The sequence below is a fragment of the Neophocaena asiaeorientalis genome, unplaced genomic scaffold (genome assembly GCF_003031525.2).
Source record: "Neophocaena asiaeorientalis asiaeorientalis breed wild unplaced genomic scaffold, Neophocaena_asiaeorientalis_V1.1 scaffold134, whole genome shotgun sequence".
NCBI classification, from domain to species: domain Eukaryota; kingdom Metazoa; phylum Chordata; class Mammalia; order Artiodactyla; family Phocoenidae; genus Neophocaena; species Neophocaena asiaeorientalis.
In genome coordinates, this window is record NW_020185339.1 from 27,358,241 (window position 1) to 27,371,717 (window position 13,477).

The window sequence follows — 13,477 nt, forward strand, 5'->3', positions numbered from 1 at the left end:
CATGTGTTTATCTGTTTGTTCTCTGAAAGCTTTTAGGACTTTCTTTTTTAAAAATCTCTAATGTCTTTAATTTTACAAGGTCAATAGTTTGTGGTTAGCCAGCTTTCCTAAAACAAGGAAGCTATTGTCCACCTTGACTGGTTATATTGAAGTCCTTATGAGAAGAATGGGCCATCAAAGAAAAGGTGCTGTTAACAATACAGGGCTATTTTAAGGTGAGAAGCCAGAGTTCTGAAAAATTTGCATGTGGCAAGGAGCGTGGCTGGGCATGCTCCATTTTTTATAGACTTCCCACCCTGAAATGCATATACTCTATTTACTTTAATTTTAGCAATGATGTAAAATTATTGCTGGGCTGCTGTCACTCTGACAGATCACCTTACCAGCTCAAAGGGTAAATAAGGGTTTTTTTCCATAATTTTTGTACAGTAACAAGGTGAGGAACATTTTAGCTCATAAATTATTCACCAAACCTCACAGGCATAATAGGCTGTGTGCATATTCATCAGGTTATCATCCATTATTCATAAGAAGTTCACTTCAACTGTTAGAAGAAAATGAGGTTGTTGATTGAAATCCTGAAGAAATGTGGGCTTTTATTCTCCCCCCCTCCTTTTTCCCATCTGAGTAAGTCTGGAAGTTTCCATCAAAAAATGATATTGTAGGGGAAAAAATTTACTCCTGACATGTAGATGTGTAGATAAGAGGAAATAAAACTTGGAGTAGGAAATAAATTGGCAGGATCAACCATCATTCATTTAACTTGGCTAAAGGCCTCTGACTCCTGCTTCCACAGAAACTGTGTCCGGGAAGTGGCCATAGGGGGTCCCCTTTCTTGCAGCAAAAGAATAGCTTCATCAAATCTGATAGACTTAATACTTATATTAAGATCCAGGTTGCCTTCTACAGCCCAAGAAGTATTATCATTTATCTTCTTATTTGACCTTCACACCAAGTCTGTGAGATAGGAATAATTTTCAAGATGAGAAAACTGAGGCTCAGAGAGGTTGAGTGACGTATCTAAAGGCAAACAGCTGGTGAGCAGACCAGGACTGGAACCTACATTTTCTTCCATATTCCATGTTCCTTATACTCTGTCTTCCTAAATCCTCTGGATGATAAAACTCACCACTCCCAAGATAGAGGCATTTCACATTGTTTTCCAAGAACCATTAATTTTATTGTTTTCTCTTTTTATTATATATTTATTTATTTAAAAATATTTATTTATTTTGGCTGTGTTGGGTTTTCATTGCTGCACGCGGGCTTTCTCTAGTTGCGGCGAGCCTGGGCTACTCTTCATTGCGGTGTGCGGCTTCTTACTGTGGTGGCTTCTCTTGCTGCGGAGCACAGGCTCTAGGCACACAGGCTTCAGTAGCTGCGGCATGCGGGCTCAGTAGTTATGGCACACGGGCTTAGTTGATCGGCAGCATGTGGGATCTTCCTGGACCAGGGCTTGAACCCATGTCCCTTGCATTGGCAGGTGGATTCTCTTGCACTGCACCCCCAGGGAAGCCCCTGTTTTCTCTTTTTAATACCTTTATTATTTCTGTGAACTACAGAAGCAATATAGGCTTGAAGGCATCAAATAAAGCAAAGTTCTATAGAATAGAGAATAACAAATGGACAGTTTGCCACGATTGCCAACCTCCTTCGCCACAGGAGCCAGGAGGAGATATTATAATTCAGTCAAATCCACAGATCTGAGTTCAGATTTGATCGTGGTCACTGACTAGCTGTGTAATTTGCTGCAAGATAGCCTCTTTAGGTTGTAGTTTCTCATTTGTAAAATGGGGATAATGCTTACTTCTAGAGTTTTTTGTGTTAAATGAGATAATGTATATGAAACCCAAGTGTCAGCATTTTCCTCCATTTTAAAGGTCTCCTCCTTCTAGCACAGTTGGCCCTCCAGTACCGCGTACCATGAAAAAAAAAAAAGAAAGGACCCAAGTGAATGGAAAGATTGGAGGTGTACATGGCCAGGCCTTCCTGATCTGGGCCCTGCCTATCTTTCCAACTGCATTGTGTGCAATTCTCCCCTGTCACTTGCTGTGTTCCAGCCATATTGATCCTCTTTCAGTCTCTTGAACAACAAATTTATTCCTGCCTCATTGCCTCTGCTGTTCCTTCGGTCTCCTGCTTATTACATCTTTTAAACTTTGCCTTATATATGACTTCCTCAGGGAGGCCTTCCCTGCCCCCAGTGTTATTCTCTCTCATATCACCTTCTGGTTTTCTTAATCATGACGTGTAATGATATATTTCTGTGTTTATTTTTTGTTTAACATCTGTTTCCCCGGAAGACCATAAATTCCAAGAAAGCTGTCTGTTTTGTTTACCACTGGACACTTAGCATCCAGCCCAGTGTTTGGCACATAGTAGACAATAAATATTTGTTGAATAAATGTAGGCTCAGAGGCATGGGAAGTGGAGTGAAGGAGAAAAAAAGAAAATGTGCTGGGCTGAGGATACTGTTCACGAGTTTTCTTTGGCATGGCAATGTCACTAGTGACATCTTCTACCAACTCAGCCGTGGAAATATTTGTACTGTTGACATTTTTTTCTGATTATAAAATATATACTTATTCTAAAAATCTTGTATTTCAATATTGCAAAAAAAAGAGACTGTATTGCAAGTATTGGTGAGGGTGTGGAACAACTAGAATTCTCATACATTACTAGTAAGGATATAAATTGGTTCAAACATTTTGGAAAAGTATTTAGCAGTATCTACAAAAGTTAAACATATACCACAAACCTAGCAATCCCACGCCTCAGTATCTACCCAGGAGAAATATGTGCGTACATTCACTAAAAGACTTATGCAAGAATGTTCACAGCAGCTTTATTCATAAAAGACAAAAAGAAACAACCCGAATGCCCATCAGTAGTAGAATGGATAAACTGTGGTATAATTATACAATGGAATATATGCAGCGATAAAAAAGAACAAATAATACTGTTAGACACAACAACATGGGTGAATCTCAAAAACATATGCTGAGTAACAGAAGCCAGACACAAAAGAGTACACATGCTGTCTGATTCCATTTATATGAAGTTCAAGAACCAGCAAAATTAAGCTATGGTGATAACTGGAAGTTTACTTAACAAGGAACACAGGGGAGTCTTCTCAGCTGTTGGAAATGCTCTACATCATGTTGTGGGTGGTGATTTAATTTTATATATATATAAATAATTCATCAAGATGTACATTTAAGATTTGTGTACTTTGCTGTGTGCATGTTATACCCCAATAAAAAATTTAAACAAAAACGTAGTATATGTTCAGCATCAAAAATTTAAGCAGAAGTGTATACAATATAAAATTAAGGCTTCCTTTTCCCAAAGAAAACCACAATTAACATTTTAAAAAAATTAATTTATTTACTTTTGGCTGTGTTGGGTCTCCGTTGCTACGCGTGGGCTTTCTTAGTTGCGGTGAGCGAGCGGGGTCTACTGTTTGTTGCGGCGCGTGGGCTTCTCTTTGCTGTCTTGTTGCGGGGCATGGGCTCTAGGTGCGCGGGCTTCAGTAGTTGTGGCTCACCAGCTCTAGAGCGCAGCCTCAACAGATGTGGCGCATGGGCTTAGTTGCTACACGGCATGTGGGATCTTCCTGGACCAGGGCTCGAACCTGTGTCCCCTGCATTGGCAGGAGGATTCTTAACCACTGCACCACCAGGGAAGCCCCACAATTAACATTTTGATGTATGTGTCCATGAACCCCTTTGATCACATCCATTTCTTTCTTCATACTATCCCTGATGTTCATGTCATCCAAAGCATTTGATTTATCTGTGTGTAGCACCAAACCAAGTCATATAGACTAAGAGTTTTTGTCTTCATGTGACAACATTCAATAACAATACTGAGCCTCTTCTTCACATAAAGAGCAGTAGGAAATCCGAAAGTTAGTAAGTCACAATCTGTGCTCTTGAGGAATTTACAGTCTGAGAGGAAGGACCATAGGGACTACAAACCAAACAAAACCCCCCAAGAACTATAATACCATGTCATGTATTAGTTTCACAAGGCCAGTTAAAACAGATTAAAACTGGGGCTTCCCTGGTGGCGCAGTGGTTGAGAGTCCGCCTGCCGAGGTAGGGGACGCGTGTTCGTGCCCCAGTCTGGGAAGATCCCACATGCACAGAGCAGCTGGGCCCGTGAGCCATGGCCGCTGAGCCTGTGCATCCGGAGCCTAAAAAACAGATTAAAACTATTGTACAGATATTTCCAAAGTTTCTTCACATACAGGCTCACAATTAAACTTCTTAACTTTGTGAAGTAATGATTATAGGTATTACCCTCTTTATTTTAAAAGTAATGAAGAAGTTAAACTACCTGCCTGAACTTCTAGTGGAAGAGTTGGGACTAAAACCTAAATATTCTGACTCCTAATCCGTTTGGTTACTCATAAATCTGCCAGGTGCAGGTAACATTCTGGAAAAGCGTGTAGTGATGGTCTACCATCTGGGGCTGCTCTCTTCTCCTCTCCCCTCCCAGTGTCCTTCCATGGGAGGAGGCGTTAAGCAACAGTGGGCTGAGGGCTCCACCTCTATTCCCACACTACCTCTAACTCATCTATGCTTAGCTCATCACAAGGGGGGAGTGGTGGCAATGGGTGAAGGGGCAAAGGGGAAGCAGCCCAGGCTGATGGCAGGCTGCCTCAACGTTGGGATCCACAGCTTACTGGATTTACAGTGCTCCCTCCTCCCCTCATTCTTTATCTTCCCCTTTGTTCTTCCAACTCCTTCTTCTTCTTTTTATTTTTTTTGCGGTACTCGGGCCTCTCACTGTTGTAGCCTCTCCCGTGGCGCAGCACAGGCTTCTTTGTCAACTACTTCTCCATCCATTTGCCCTCAGCCCCAAACGGTGCCTCGTCTTATTCCTTCCCCTTTCCATACCTTCCAGAGCCTCTATTGAATAATCCAAACCCTCCTCGCCATCACCACCACCAAAGCAGAAACTTGTTTTTTCTCCGTGCCACATAACTTTGTCTATATTTTACATTTCCTAGTCTACTTGGTCAAGAAAGCAGGAAAGCTGTCTTTAGTCAAGACAGCCCACAACTGCTCTTGAGGTGGGGGTGAGGGAACTTTCAGGCCCAGGGTCCCCTCCGTGAGATGGAGCTGGGGCACAGCTGCTCAGAAGGTTGGTTAGGCCCTGGCTGAGCAATGTCTGCGTTCCCTCCCTTTTCTAGCAGTGAGGTCCCGGCCTGGGGCTTGGGAATGGACATGGTCTTGACTTTCAACGTTGAGGAGGGCAAGTGACTAACCCAGAGAGCAAAGGCGGCCGCTGGGAGTCACGGCCGCAATCTTAGGCTGACGGGAATGTGGCACAGGGTCCCCGGTCCGGACTCCCGTGCTCCCGCACCCACTCCCGCACCTTCCAAAATGGAACGACCTGAAGCGGCATCTCGGAGGGGGTTGCGTGACCCGCCCCACCGGCCTTCCACTCCTGTCCGGGGAGTGAGCCTCTGGGGCCTCCGGGGTGGCAAGGGTCTGAGACCCCCGGCTCCCCGCCCCAATCGCTCGTTCTCGCCTCCCCAGTTCCCCTCCCTTCCTCGCCGGCCCGCCCAGCCCGCCGCCCCCGGCGGCTGGCGCGCGCTGTGCAGCATGCGGCAAAGCTCTTTGCATAAATTATGCTCATGACGCAGCAGCTAAAAAAATCCAAGTAGCAGAAGGAGGGAAAAAGGGGGGGACCGTAATTAGCATAATTTATATATTTATGATAAAGAGAAAAAATGCCGCGGGGCCGCGGCTCCAGGATGCTGGGCCGGAGCGGCGGGGGGCCCTGGGAGTGGGATGGCTAGCGGCCGCCTGCTGTGGACAGGAGGCCCCGGGGGCCGCGCCCTCGCTTGCCTGCGGGCTGGTCTGGACTGAGGAGAGGAGGGGGCAGCCGCCAGGTGGACCCCGTGGGGAGCTTGGACCTGGCCCCTCCCCATTTCTGCTCCTGGAGCCCAGGTGGGGTACGGACCAAGGGGACGTTTTTACAAGACCCCGTGGCGACCGCGAATGGATTCTCGCGCCACTGGAGGACCCGGACGCCTGGGTTCCCAGCAGTTAAGGTCAATGAGGCGGCCAGAGCTACCTGTCACAATTCTCTCCAACCACAGTGCACCGGGAGGACTGTGGGTCTTGGGGTTAGGGAGCTGGGTGCTGCTGGAAGGGTGGCGGAGTGGTGGGAGTGTCACCGTATAGCTGATCATGAGCACTTCATAAATATTTAGTGACAATATTATTATTAATAAATAGTCATCATAATGGACCTGATATGTGCTTCCCTAGGCATTCTCACCTGGCAAGGCCGGGGGAGCCCCAGGGTGCCCTGTAACCTCCATTTTAGCGTTGGGATCCCCTACTCATTTGTCATTGGAAGCCTCAAATCTTCACAGAACAGCCTCGTGTGCGGGCGCGTGGGGGGGAAATAAAACGCGGTCGGGCAGCCTTCGTGGGCAAATGAAAAGAAGCTCTTTGCAGAGAGCTAGAATCTGCTCTTCCATATTCCTTGTGCCAAAAGTAAAAGGCTGGTCTTCAATTGTTCATAGACAATATCCCACCTCCCTTTTCTTGATAATCTAAGGCAGCCACGATTGACCAGCAGGGCCTTCTGAGGAATAATTTTGTATATTCTTTTTTTTGCGGTACGCGGGCCTCTCCCGCTGCGGAGCACAGGCTCCGGACGCGCAGGCTCAGCGGCCATGGCTCACGGGCCCAGCCGCTCCTCGGCCTGTGGGATCTTCCCGGACCGGGGCACGAACCCGTGTCCCCTGCATCGGCAAACAGACTCTCAACCACTGCGCCACCAGGGAAGCCCTGTATATTCCATTTTGATTGAAGTCCGGGTTGGTTCTCAGCGTGGTATTTCTGTGACCTGGTACTTCTTTGCATATCTGCGGTAGACCTTCATTCATTTGTTCGTTAGTGCAACAAAAATATCCACTCTGTGCCGGTTCTGAACAATACAGACAGAACTTCCCCTGTCTTGGAGTTTTAATTCCAGTTTGGGAGTGGAGGTGGGGACAGGCAGATCATAAATGTGAAAACAAACAAGATAATATAGAGTGATACTGTGTGTGTGTGTGTGTGTGTGTGTGTGTGTGTGTGAGTGTGAGAGAGAGAGAGAGAGAGAGGGAGGGAGTGAGAGAGAGAGAGAGAGAGATGGGCTATTCTCTTCTTGGAGTTACTACCTAGCAATTAAGAAATGAGTCAGGGCTTCCCTGGTGGCACAGCGGTTGGGAGTCCGCCTGCCGATGCAGGGGATACGGGTTCGTGCCCCGGTCCGGGAAGATCCCACATGCCGCGGAGCGGCTGGGCCCGTGAGCCATGGCCGCTGAGCCTGCGCGTCTGGAGCCTGTGCTCCGCAGCGGGTGAGGCCACAGCAGTAAGAGGCCCGCGTACCGCAAAAAAAAAAAAAAAAGAAATGAATCAGAAGAAATTTGCTTCTCTAAGGATTCTCTGCATTATGAAGGAACTTGGGACAAGATCATATCCCCCCCTCCCAAAGATTTACTCACTATAAAGTCAAAGTAGTAATCTTACACATTTTTTATAACACTTTACAATTAAAAACATTTTATATGCATGCTTTACTTCAATTTAAAGCAATTACATAGTGTTTGCTGTGTGCCAGGCCCTGTTCTAAGAGCCTTCCATAAATGTTATCGATTTAACAATAGCCAATGGGGTAGGTACTATAATTTAGCCCCATTTCATAGATAACGAAACTGAGGCTTTGAGGGGTTACCTGAAAGAGAAGCAGTACTCAATGTGGGTCTTCTGCCTTTAAACCCCAAGCTCCTTCTGTGTCAAAATGAGGGTCAGTCAGGCCACAGATGGAGTGGGACTCGGGAGAAACTGGACAAATGACGGAAGGCTTGGGAATGAGGAGCTGGACCGGCACGTTAGGAAGGGGCGAGTGTGACTGGGGTTCTCCAGAACTTAATACTACTTTGAAATCGTTTTTAAGCAGCCCTAGCATTGGGAATGAGGGCACAAAATTTGAAATAGGCTGTGTGTTTTGAGGAGGAGGTAGGAAATATGACCAGGCTAAATGATATGATCCGACATCATAATTTATGTTTTCCTCTCATATTCATTAACCTCTGTTGTGTACCAGGAATTATACTAGACTCTGGGATATGATGATAAGTGGATATGCCTTCTTGGTCCTTACAGTCTACTTGAACACACCTACTTGTTATTATTCACGTTTCATTTGCCCCCTCCCTTCCCCCTGCCTGGGTGAATCAAGTTTGGGCACAAGGGGATGGGGGCAGAAACTAAATCTATCCTATTAAACTAGTCTTTACTGTTTGACTATATATGTGTGAGAGTACAAATGGTAGGTTGGGAAAGGAGAAGTAAGGTTGTTCACGACTCTCCTATCTTTTGCCCTTTCCTTCCCTTCTGGCCCATGTGTGTGCCTAGCCAGTCTACCAATAGCTTGGCAAGTCATTTATCTCTGTCCATGAATCGGGGTGTGGGGAGGGAAGTTAATAAATTAAGTCTGGAGCAGAACTGAGAGCTTCCATTTTCCAGTGTGTCCTGATCCTTGGGGGCCAGAGCAGCCCCCGTCAGCCTTCCTCCCATGTCCTGAATGGAGGCTTAGTGTGGTGTCAGGAGGACAGGAATCTGGAGCAGGTGGATGTGGCCTTGAAGTTTGAATCTGCCACAGACTCTTCTGTGCCCTTGGGCAAGTCACCTGACCTCTCTCAACCTCCATCTTCCTGTAGATAAAAATGAGAATCATAGTAAGAATACCATGTTAAGCATTTTACTTACAGATCTCATATCATCATCTTAACAACCCCACAAGTCTTGCCCATTTAATCAGCATTTTAAAGATAAGGAAATTAAACTTCAAAGAGATTAAATCATTTGCCCAGGATGGCACAGCTATTTCCTGACCAAGCTGGGATTTGTTTTAGGTTTTTATCCTAAGCCTATGCCCTTACCTCTCTTTGATGATCAACTTTCTCATCAATAAAAATGGGGATCGTAATAGCTAATTGTTATTTGTGCTTTGTACGATAATTCCAAGATAAGCTCTCTTATTATTTATCCCTGAAAAAACAGAGTAATCCGCCCACCTGCAGACAGTGACACAATTGGTCAAGCTTCACTATGTGTTTGCTCTGCGGTCTCATGGGGCTGGTGTCGTAACTGAATAACAACAGTTAACATTTATTGAACCCTTATACAATTTACTACAACGCTAGCTATCCCCGTTTCAAATATGGTAACTGAGGCATGGAGAGGCTAGGTCCTTGTCCAAGGCCTCACAGCTAAGAAATGGTGAAACTGAGAGGTGAACCTAGGTTCCTAACTGCTATACTAAATTTAAATGAGATAATGTATGTAAATTTTTGTAATACCTACCATCTTCTGAGCACTTACTATGTGCCAGAGATGGATCTAAACTTTTTACATGCATTAATTCATTCAGTCCTCATAATAGCCCTATGAAGTAGGTGTTATTACTCTCATTTTTACAGATGAGGAAACTGAGGCAGAGAGGTTAAATCATCTCACCCGAGTCCCACAGCTAGTGAGTATCAAAGCTGAGATGGTGAACCCAGAAGTCTGTCTCCAAAGAGTGCTCACTTTAAAGGGGCTGGGTTCCAATAAACTGTTTTTTAAATTTATTTTTTAATTGAAATATAGTTGATTTACAATGTTGTGTTAATTTCTGTTGTACAGCAAAGTGACTCAGTTACACACACATATACATTCTGTTTTATATTCTTTCCATTATGGTTTATCCCAGGACCAAAAAACTATTGATGATGATTATTTTTCAGCAGGTGGGAAGGGAAATCTATGTCCTGGGGCCAGAAATGGAGAAGGGCCGGAGGATAGGCAGAAAATCCATCAGACAATGAAAACCTGAAAGAGGTTAGCAACCTGCCTGGAGACTCACGATTTAAGAACCAGGCAGACGATGCTTGCCAAGCAGGAGGGGAGGCTGTCTCGTGTTTCTCTACACCAGGTACTACATCCGCATGGACCGTGGTGGTCGTGATAAGAAGTGGGGGGATTCTGGGCGCACTGGAAAAGACAGCCAACACGATTTGAAGGAGTTACTATTAGATGTATAGGTAGATGTAAGAGAAAAGGCAAGGATGATGGCAAGGCTTGGGGCCTGAGCATCTGTGGAAGGATGAAGCCGCCATTTGCTGAGATGGGGAAGGCTACAGGCAGATGGAGCAGGTCTGGGGTAGAAATCAGGAGTTTGGTTTTGAACATGTTGAGTAGGAGATGATGTGAGCAATCAGCAGGTAGTTGGATATATGAGTCTGAAGTTCCCAGGTGAGGTCTAAGCTGGAGAGTTAGACTTGGTGATTGTCAGACTGGGTGAGACCGTCTTGGGAGCATTGTCTGGATGATCCAGCTCAGCCCCAGCTACCAATCTATACTCATCTCCTGCTTCCTGTCCTTGTGGCCTTTTTAGATGGCAGCTCTGCAGGAGGTAAGTAGGTGCACAATTTAAATATAAATGGTGTAGAGCTGGAGATGCTGAGGTCAACAAACAACCTTGCTGGAGAGGATTATGTCAAAAATTTGAAAGGTAATTTCCCATAACAAATGTGACTTTCTTTCCCGTGAATACCAGTAAAACTCATTCCAGCTTAACCAGCCATTCTTTCAATACACGCAGAGTACTCTCCACCCCCAAAAATGATTATAATGAGAAGGTACTTTACACCTTGAAAACCTCAGACACATTAAGTGTAAAGTGATTAAAAGCACAGAAATGAGTCTGAGTTAAAAGTCTGAATCCCAGGACTGCCTTGGTGGCACGGTGGTTAAGAATCCGCCTGCCAATTCAGGGGACGCGGGTTCAAGCCCTGATCCGGGAAGATCCCACATGCCGCGGAGCAACTAGACCCGTGCGCCACAACTACTGAGCCTGCGCTTTAGAGCTCACGAGCCACAACTACTGAAGCTCACACGCCTAGAGCCCGTGCTCCACAACAAGAGAAGCCACCGCAATGAGAAGCCTGTGCACCACAAGGAAGTGTATCCCCTGCTCGCCGCAACTAGAGAAAGCCCGCGCGCAGCAACGAAGACCCAATGCAGCCAAAAATAAATTAAAAATTAAAAAAAAAAAAAGAAGGCAAAGGAGGAGGCTCTATCTGGGCACTGCTTCCTGTCCCAGCTTTAACCATGATCTATCTATGTGTGTACTGGAGTTCTACTGCTGGGGTGATCATAAGAGCCCCTTCTCTTAAAACAGACAGTCGATCATCTCTCTTTACTGCTGTCAGGCTGTGGGCGCTGCATGGCATCATGGGCTCAAAGGAGGCCATCCAGATGTGCTATTTACCACAGTCATTGGGGTGGAAACCCTAAAACCCCTAGGGTGAGCCAGCAACTGCACTCCTAGGTATATACCCCAAAACTGAAAACAGGTGTTGCAACAAAAACTTCTACACAAAGATTCATAGATGCCCTATTTACAGTAGCCAAAAGGTAGAAGCAACCCAAACGTCCATCAGCAGATGAATGGATAAACAAAATATGGCATATCTATACGTTGGAATTTTTTTTGACATATGAGTTTATCTACTAGACCAGCCAGATGGAAATATGTGATAAATGGATGGAAACAAGGGTCATAAAATGAAAGAGGCAGGCATTTTTAGACCCATTTTGGTTTAGACATTCACCTGGTTGGACTGTTTTTTAACATTTACAATAAAACTTTTTTTTTTTACCACAATAAACAAAACAATGTATTAAAACTACTTCCAGGATTGTCCAAATTATTTTTTAATCATTATTAACATTTTTCATATTTATTTAAATGTTGTTTCCTTTAGCAAATTTATCCAAAATACTGAATTTTCATTTTAGAACTTGGTTTATATTTAGATAATAACAGAGTTCCCAAATTGGCTTTCATCAGGATACCTTTCTCTAAGCTCTAGTGGTTGATACCTTCTCTTTAAAATATATAAGCATCTTTTTTATTATGTTGTCATTCTCAAAGATACTCTGGAGAAAAAAATATGAATGAAACTCGTACGAATTCTTCATTTCTGTTAGAGTGTAGCAATTTATCATCTTATACATAGTGATCTATCAGATGGGTGAGGCTCAGTTTCTTGTTCTTTTCAGACATAGTTGATTGCAGCTCACAGAGTAACACCTGCCTACAACTTCTTCACTTCCTTATTAACAGCTGTAACTGGGACAGGTCATTCTTTGAGTGATTCATTTTGACTAGTTTTAGCCTGTGAAGAAGGTCTTCTTTCTCCCGAATCTCCACCTATTTTGCTTTTTCTTCATTTAATCCTTGTTTGGGAAGAATTCTCATTCACAAAATCATTTTGGAGACCTCTGCGTGACCCAGTATCCAGTGATTTAGATTCACTTGCATCGATATTCTTAAAAGTATTTTTCAAATGTGTATTTTCTTCTACCTCACTATGTGTTTAAAATTTTCTTGAAATTCCAGTTTTCTTCTGCTAAAGATGATGGATTCTCTGAAAAGATCTGAATTTTTAAAAATTTTATTTATTTATTTATTTTTATACAGCAGGTTCTTATTAGTTATCCATTTTATACATATTAGTGTATCCATGTCAATCCCAATCTCCCATTTCATCCCCCCCCCCACACTTTCCCCACTTGGTGTCCATACATTTGTTCTCTACATCTGTGTCTCTATTTCTGCCCTGCAAACCAGTTCATCATGATTGTTTTTTTCATTCTTGACTTTAAGACACTTTACCACGCCATTTAATTATGGGAATTAAATGAAGATCTTGTTTTCCTTAATCGTTCTCTAAGTGTTGCAGTCACAGATTGTTTTCTTGAACTATTCGTGTGGGGGAGGTGATGGATTGGCACAGACCTGTGGAGCGCTGGGTAAAGTCACAGCTGAGCCTGATGGACTTTCCATCTTGGAAGTGAAATCTTGGTTTACCTGTGCTTCCGCCTTCCCCAGAGAGTGCGAGAGCCCATACAATGGAATTTTTTCACAGTTCTTTTCTGTGAAAAGAAATGAAGCACTGATACATGCTGCATCACAGATGAACCTTGAAAACCTTCTGCAAAGTAAAAGAAGCCAGACACAAAAAGGCCCCATATTGTATGATTCCATTTATATGAAATATTGGGAATAGGCAAATCCACAGAGACAAAGCAGATTCGTGGTTGCCAGGGGCTGGGGGTTGGCAGGGGAAGGGAGTGACTGCTCATGGGTATGGGATTTCCTTTTGGATGATGAAAATGTTCTGGAACTAAATAGTGGTGATCGTGGCACAACATTGTAAATGTACTGAATTCCATTGAGTCCTACACTTTAAAATGGTTAAAACGGTAAATTTGATGTTATGTGAATTTTACCTCAATTAATAAAATAACAAAAAAAAAAAAAAAAAAAAAAAAGGAAAACAAACGAAGCGGACCCAGGGGTAGAAGAGGAAGAGAAAGGTGAGGAATCCGGAACACTTCTCCGAGCTTAGTGT

At 44.1% G+C, this 13,477-nt stretch overlaps 1 pseudogene; it reads right to left on the reverse strand.

Annotated features, from left to right (window-relative positions):
* Positions 1–11,988: 11,988 nt before the first annotated feature.
* LOC112393993 (swi5-dependent recombination DNA repair protein 1 homolog pseudogene) lies at positions 11,989–12,939 on the reverse strand (annotated as a pseudogene).
* Between the last annotated feature and the right edge of the window lie 538 nt (positions 12,940–13,477).